Genomic DNA, 8,353 nt, shown 5'->3' on the forward strand with positions numbered 1-8,353 from the left:
CGAACGCGCGTGTGTATCTGTTGCATACATTTCGTACGCACGGACATGCTTTTCTCCATGCAGAGCGCACTGAACTACTCTGCACCTTCTCCATTCAGTGCTGTCCCTTGACGGTCATTCTGCCTCCGTCCGCCTGGATCTTTCGCATTTTCCTCACAGCTGCGTAGTGTGCCATTGTATGGGTGTATTGGAGCTCATTTAACCAGTTCACTGTTTTATTTTTCTCACTGTGTTTCCCAGACCGGTCACCAACTCTGGGGCTCAAGCAGTCTTCCCACGTCAGGCTCCTGAGTGGCTGGGACGTGCCACTGCGCCCGGCTTCAGTTCCCTGTTGATGGTAATTTAGGTCGTCTCCAATCCTTGCTACTGTAGACAACGTTGTAATGAATGTCCTTCTGTATTGTCTTATTGTATATCATCTGTGGGACAAATGACTGGAAGCGAAATAGCCCAGTAAAAAGATTTTTGCATTTTATATGTTCATATGTTACGGTCTGAGATGCGAGAAATGACCACCTAAAGACCGAATGGAGCCAAATTCGGAGTCTTTATTAGCTGGCCAGCGACTACTCCCTGCGCCGCGGCCAAAGGCGGCGGCACAGAGAGCAGCCGTGAACTTTTGAAGCAGAAAGCTTTTATTGTGAGTGAAAAATCACTGGGGCAGAGCAAGCATGATTACAGGGGCAAAAAGCAGCATTACATCACTCTCATGTCCTGGTGCAACAGGATCTGGGCAGTTTAGGGCTTGGTCATGCAGAACATGGGTGTTGTATTCCCACACTTGGGGCACTGTCTTTAGCAAGCAGTTTTACAGAGGTGAGATAGCAGGGTTGATTTTTCGGCACAAAACTCACATTATGACATTATAGAAATAGCTTTGACTATGTTAAAATTTCAGCTTTTAACATTATGTGGCCAAAAGTTATAACAGTCAGTAGTCTTGAAGCTTTTGGCCCTTAACATCATTGATTGTACAAATTTCTTTTCATAAAAAAAGTGCCAGTGTATGTTTCTAAAAACAATTTGTGAAAGTGTTTTTCCACATCCTTTATAACACAATGTATCAATTTTGTTTCAGTTTTACCAATTGGATAGCTGAAAATGATATCTCACTGTAGTTTTTAAAAATTTCTCTTATTATGAGTAAAGATTTTTTCATGTTTAAAAGCCATTGGTGTTTCTTTCCCTATAAATTGTCTATTAATATACAATACCAATTTCTCTAATGCATTATTGGTCTCTCATTAACCTGTAGGAGCTCTTTATAGAAAGAGGAAATTAGGTTATTTTCTGTGATATGTGAAAATTTTTCACAGTTTGTTTGCCTTTTAACTTGTCAGTGGTGACTTTTTTTTGACATTCAATTGTTTTATTTATTTTAAAAAAATTTCTATATAGTTGAAGGTCTCAATCTTTTCTGTTATGGCTTCTGATGCTTTGTCATGTACCTGGAAAGGCCTTGCCTGATCCAAGATTATTTAAAAATTATCCTCTGATTTCTTACAGCATTGGTTCAAACACCCACAAAAGAATATAATGAATCTTGTGTCATCCATGCCCCATCCATTCTCCCCACCCCTCAGTTATTTTGAAGCAAATTCCAAACAATATAGAATTTTGTGATTTTTAAAATGCTTATACCTTTGATCCATCTGGAATGATTTTAGAGTTAGAACTCTAACTTTGTTTTTTGCAAATACTCAGCTCATTCTCCCAACACAGTTTATTGAATAAACCATCTTTTCTCCAATGATTTGACATGGTGCCTTTATCATACACTAAGTTCCCATGCATATCTGAGTCTCTTCCTGTCTATTCTGTATTCTGTTCCACTGATTCACCCACCTATATTCATGTTCCAGTACCACACTGTTCTGATGGTTGTAGCTCTACAATATATTTTGGTATCAGGTTAGCCTCTTCCCTAAAAGGTGATTTAGATATAAGCGTCCCCTGAGGTTCAAAGAGCATTGCTTCTGCCCAGTGTTAGCCAGAGCCTGCTCATCCACCTGCTAGCTGGGACCAGAGACTCAGGCCCAAGTTCTGGCTGTGCCGATAAGGGCTGGGTGACCTTGAGCAGTCTACCTCACCCTTCGGAAGCTCTGCTTAGAAGGGCCCCCTGCCAGCCCCAGCATCTTCCAGTTCCAAGATATCAGGGCAAGGGCACCAGGCAAGATTGTGAAAGGACAGCCAGTGGCTGCTTCCACAGGAAGTCCCCTAGATGAGCACAGGAGATTGGCTCGCTGGGGAACGGAAAGGGTGATTAAGCAAGAGACAAGACTGTTAACAGTCCCAAAGCTCGCGGGCTCCGCAGGGCAGCGGTCACCTCATTACCAGGTCCAGGAGTGCAGGGCTGCGTGTTCCACTGGGAGCCTTTGAGAGGTGGGACTCACCCGGAGTTGCAACGCTTCTTTTACTTTGGAGGACGAGGATGGAGGGAGCTGTGGTCCCCGCCTAGCTCCTGCGACATGGGCGCAGGGGAGGAGCCCTCTTTCCCATGCACTCGGAGCCCTCTGCATGGTTTAGTGCAGGGCAAGGGAGGGCACTTGGGCCGGAGACTGGGGTCGACTGCTACCCTTCAAAGGCCACGTGACCTTGGGCAAGTCACCTGGCTTCCCAGAGCCTCAGTTTCTCTGTCAGTTAGTGAGGGGAGGAGGGAGGATAAGTAGACCAGAACAAGGCACTAGGTGGTCTCTCAGGCCCACCAACTTCAGCCACTATGGCTACTATCTGCGGTTAGTGACGCCAGCGGCGGGCAGGGCAGACCCGTTCCCAGCCCCCCTGGCGGGAGAGTGAAGGGGACGGGGAGGCCCGAGGTGCCAGGCTGTGATTCTGCGCTGCCCCCGCCCCTCCTTCCTGCTCGGCTGCCACCCGTCCCGCTGACCTAGTCCCGCCGTGGGGACCGGTTCCCGCAGACGCCTGGGGAGCAACGCCCTGCTCTCACGTTCGGCTTCGGACTCCGTGTGATTTCCTAGGCGAGGACTGTGGGGACAGGTAGCGGCGCCGAGGGGCTGCGTGGGTGCTCCCAGCCGTGAGGGGGTCTCCGACTGTTAAGGGCATGGGGCACGACGACGCACTGAGGGGAATGTGGCGGAGGAGAGGGGCACTGGCAGAGGGGTGCCCTGCTGGCTGGCTCTGAGGGGTGTCGCTCCGAGTGACCACAGAGGGCCCTGCGCGGTGCTGAGTCTGACCGAGGCTGGCGGCGAGGGGGCGCAGGTGACGCGTGGGAGGGAGTGCGCGTGCTCATTCGCACGTAGCATTCGTACTTTGACTGAGGGATGTCCCTGCTGTCTCTGAGTGGCCGAGAAGGGGGCACAGACGGTCTTTAGGGTGTGCTGCGACACCATGATGGCTGCTGTGACTGATCAGAACGTGAGGGGTGGAGTGTACCATTCTCACTGACGCTGACGAGTGACCACCTTTGCGGCAGTGCTGGCTGTAGGGCACCTGCTGACAGATGAGGAGGAGCCAGCTGAGTGTCCCTCCTGGGAGAGAAGCGTTGACTGGCCGAGAGGGCAGATGCTGAGGCCCCTGGCAGGCTGGGGGCTGGGCGAGTGTCTGGAAGGTGCTGGAAATGGGCTGCACAGGTGCAGCTTGGCTGGGAACCCCCTGAAAGCCATGTCAAGAGCGCCCCGCGTCCCAGGGTGTGGCTGCAGGAAACGTATTGCGGGACTCTAACTTCTGTCACTCTGGGAGCCTGGCAGACCCGGCTCCAGGCTCCCGCAGTGGGCTCTTTCCCCAGCGCTTCAGTTCTGGAGGCTTCTGCACTGGGAATCTTATCTTGCTGCCTTGCGCATGTTATCTCCGTCCGGAAGTACACGAGAAACTGCTCTCAGTTTCCGAGTACCGTGACTGGGTCTCACCACGTGAGCAAGGCCTGCCCACGTCCGCCCTGCTCCAAAGCTCTTGGCCCTCCCCACAAGGCATTTGTGATCCCCAGAGGGGCCTTCTGCCCACTGAGGAGCTACCTCCCCAGGAAGTGGTCTTGGACACGTCCATCCCCAGCCAACCAGGAGAGCAAAATCTGGCGCCAGTTCAACTACTGCATCATGGCTTGGGCAGGTCTCTCTGCCTCTTGGAGCCTCCCTCAGTTTCCTCATCTGTAAAATGGGGATAAATTGTATGTGTACGGAACCCAGCTTTTATGTGGCTTAAATAGAATTTCACCCTCATCAATGTCATCACCACTGTTGTCACTGCTGCCTTTACCCAGTGGTCACTGTATGCCAAGCACAGTTGTAAGTGCTTTATGTGGATCATACATTCAACAAATACTTGCTGAGCACCGGCTGTAGGCCAAGCACTGCTCCAGGCATTTGGGGTAGAGCATTGAATAAAAGAAGAAACTCCCCACTCATAGGAGGCTTATGTTTTAGTAACAACAGATGGAAAATTTATAAAATAAATGAGGAAAAGACTTGATTCTAGGAAATGCTAGGAAAAAGTAAAGCCGGAAAGGGAGGTGGGCCATGCTGGGGAATGGGAAGTGGTGTTTTGACTTTATCTTGTCTAATCTTCATAGCAACCCTGTGTGAAGTGGGCTTTTTCCCCAGCGCTTCAGTTCTGGAGGCTTCTGCACTGGGAATCTTATCTTGCTGCCTTGCGCATGTTATCTCCGTCCGGAAGTACACGAGAAACTGCTCTCAGTTTCCGAGTACCGTGACTGGGTCTCACCACGTGAGCAAGGCCTGCCCACGTCCGCCCTGCTCCAAAGCTCTTGGCCCTCCCCACAAGGCATTTGTGATCCCCAGAGGGGCCTTGCTCTGGGGATATTATCTCATATTTCCAGTGAGGAAACAGGCACAGAGACATCAAGTGACTTTCCCAAGGTTGCACAGCTCATGAGCAGCAGAGCGGGGAGAGGCAGAGGTCTGTCTGACTTCAGAGCACTGGGAAGTCATTTACCCTCTTGGGCCTCCTTTCCCACATCTCTAGGTCGGGAGAGTGGGACTTATCTCCTTTCGGTGCTGAGGCTCAGTGAGTCTTTCTTTGATTGTAACCCACAAGCCTGGAGCTGCCAGGCCAAGCCCATTAGCCGCTGAAGCATCACAGGGTCATGGAGGAAGGGGGCTCCCCTCTGAGGGGGACGGTGAATGGAGATGGATGGTGGCTTTCTCGGTGTGGACAGATGTGGCCCAAGGAGCGGTGCCTACCTGGCCATTGTTTCCATGGGGCAATGTGGGGCTGAGTTGGGGGTGGGAGATCCTGGGTGAAGGACAGTTAGATTAGCAGGGGGACTTCCCTATTCAAATCCCTGGACTCTCGTTCTTGGCCTCTTTCCTCCCTGTTTTTTTATCTGGAAGACTTTCAAGTCTTCAGAAGAGTCGAGCAAACAGTAAAATGAATTGCACCGATGGCTAACATTTCCCCCATCCACACGCTCTTTCTCTACACACATGCGCATAGTTTTTGTTTGTTTGTTTATACATCTATTTGGAACCATTTGAAAGTAAATCACAGACATCATACACTTCATCCCTAGCTACTTCATCACATCTTTTAGAGACAAGGAGAGTCTCCTACGTGACTATGACCAAACATTCTCACACCTAAGAATTCCACATTGCTTGATATCATCCAATATATAATTCAAATTTCTCCAATTGTCCCCCAAATATGCCTTATTTCTACTTTTTTCAAAAGGAATCTAATTAAGGATCACACGTTATATTTATGTGTCATTTCTCTTTAGTCTCTTGAAGATAGAACTATCTCCTGCCTTAGTTTTTCTTTTAAAAATCTACATTTTTTAAGAGTCTATTCAGTTGTCCAGGAGAATGTCCCACATTCTAGAGGACAGTGTGAGTCAGTGGAGCACGTAGTAAGGGGCTGAGAGCCCAGTGCATGTCCAGAGCAAGGCTGGGCCCCAGGAGGGGTTCTAGGGTTAAGTATGATCTCTCCTGCCCTAGAGCTCACAGCTAAGCTATGTCACCTCCCCTGGGAAGCCCTCCTGACTAGTGAATTGCTCCTTTTTCAGTGCTCTCCCAACACTTGATGTACTGGTTTGCTGCCCCTTCCATGCTGCACTGTAATTATGTTTGTGTCTTCTCCTGTGAGGCTGTGAGTGCCTCTAGGGGAGACCAGGAGTTAGTCACACCTCTCCGTACAGCGCCAGGGCTCTGCTTGGGTGTGCAGGCTGTGTCTGCACAAGTGGGGACTGGGATCCAGTCCATATTCCACTGTTGTCAAACCAAGAGCCCCGGCACTGGGCTGTGTGTGTCTGCCAGGAGGAAGAAGTACCTTTTCCTAATTCACCTAAAGGGAACATATGGATCATGGCAGGCCTGCTTAGCATTGTGTTGGCATTCAGTTGGTGCTCAGTAAATGCTTGTCGCTTAAGTGCGTGATAGAGCTTGGGAAGGGTTGTGGCAGAAGGAAATCTCAGAAGAGTTGCGCTGCTAACTCTTCCGTGGGGGCGGGTACCCTGGTTGGTAGCATTTGCTGATTCCCGTGGTGTAAACACCCTGCCAGCCACTGAGTGAGGAAGAGACGTGCACAGCTGGCTCTCATGAGTCCCTCGTATCTGACTCCAGCACATCACTGCAGTTTTAAATTTATGATCTTAAAACTGCATCTGAAACAGACTTTGAAGGGGGGGAGAGAGAGAGAGAGAGAGAGCGCGAGCTCAACTGACTCCAGTTCACTTTGAAGTTGGGGCCTCCCCAGGGTGAGGAATTGCTTCATTCGAGTCCTGCCCTGCGCAGCCTGTGGGAGGAAACTTGCCCAAGGGGAGGCCAGTCCAGGGAAGCCAGCCCTCCTGGAACGAGCCCGCCACGCCTGAAGCACAGCCCTCTAGCCACCGACTGGGCCTGTCTGTGGCCTTTGGCCCCATCAGAGAAAGCCCGAGGGGCGTGTCCTCCCTCTGACAGGCGCAGCCTTGCTCTGCCGCCTCTGCTCCTTCACACGTGCTGTTCACTGCTTGCAATCCTACCTGCCTCCTTTACAACTTGGGCAAGTCCCACCACCTGCGGGCAGCTGCCCTGACCCTCTGGACGGCAGGTCCTTCCCGCATACAGTTTTATGTGCCCCAGACTTCTTCCCCCAAGGGCAGGCCTGGGCTCCACCCCTTCCAGACGCAGCCTCCCTTTTCCTTGCCCTGGGGGCCTCACCCGACCTTCAGCGGCAGATGAGGGGCCCCGATTAAGGAATTTGACAACCCTTACTTGTGCTAAGGGGCTGGGGAGCAGCGTGGACCAAGGCACACAGAGGCATCCCCCCGCAGAGCCTGAGCCATCTTGGGACTTTAGCCTGCTTTGTGCTGCTGCAACAGAGCACCACGGAATGGGCAATGGGTACAGGACAGAAGTTTATTTCCTCACGGTTCTGGAGGCCGGGGAGTCCCAGATAGAGGGGCTAGCATCTGGCGGGGCCTTCTTGCTGTGTCATCCCGCGATGAAAGGCGGAAGGGCGAGAGGGAGCACCATAGAGCAAGAGGGGTCCGAACTGATCCTTTTGTGAGGAACCCTCGCCCGCAGTAGCAGTAATCCACTCACGAGGGTGGGGGCCCCATGACACAGAGGCCTCCCATTCAGCCCGCCTCCCAACCCTGCCTCACTGGGGTCAAAGTTTCTAACACATGACCTTTGGGAGACACATTTAAACCACAGCAGGGTCACAGACAAGGGGGCACTGGACCCAGCCTGAGTGCAGGGGTGACAGCAGGGAAGGCAGCCGCTAGGGTGAGGAAGGAAAAGGTGTTAGCTGGGCCAGGGGTGCCAGAGCTGGGGAGTTTGGGGCCAAGGGTGGAGGGTCGGGCATTCCAGGGTCTCCAGTGGTTCAAGTGGGTTGGTCAGGTCGCAAAGGCACGGAGGTGGGGAGGATGAAGCAGGAGCCACATCGGGCAGGACCCTTAGTGCTGCCTGAGGGAGGAACTGATTCCCTGCGGTGGGGGGGAGCAGAGAGATGGTGCTGGGGACAGAAGAGGCTCAGAGAGGGAGGAGGTGCTGGTGGAGGGATCCCCTCCCAGCAGGCCAGGATCAGTCCTTCTGACACAGCCAAGATGTGGGCCAATGAGCCAAAGCAGCAGCAGAGAGGGCTCAGGAAGCTGCTTCTGGCCCTTGGGACAGCACGGTCCTGGAGAAGTCTGTGTCACCACTCTCCAGGTCAAAAAACAGCACATATTCTGCATGGGGGCTATTTTATCTAACGGTCAGAGACTTCTTTTTCTTTTTTCTCATGCTACCTTGTATAAGACAATGAGACTTTTGATCGCTGGGCAAAGACCTGCAGGAGATGAGGGCTTGTGGGCAGCTTGGGGAAGGGTGTCCAGGCAGGGGACCTTAGGAAGGGCAAAGGCCCCGAGTGGGACGTGCTAGAGGCCATCGTGGGTGGGAGATGAGGTCAGAGGCCTGGC

This window comes from Eulemur rufifrons, chromosome 15 (genome assembly GCF_041146395.1).
Source record: "Eulemur rufifrons isolate Redbay chromosome 15, OSU_ERuf_1, whole genome shotgun sequence".
Lineage (NCBI taxonomy): Eukaryota > Metazoa > Chordata > Mammalia > Primates > Lemuridae > Eulemur > Eulemur rufifrons.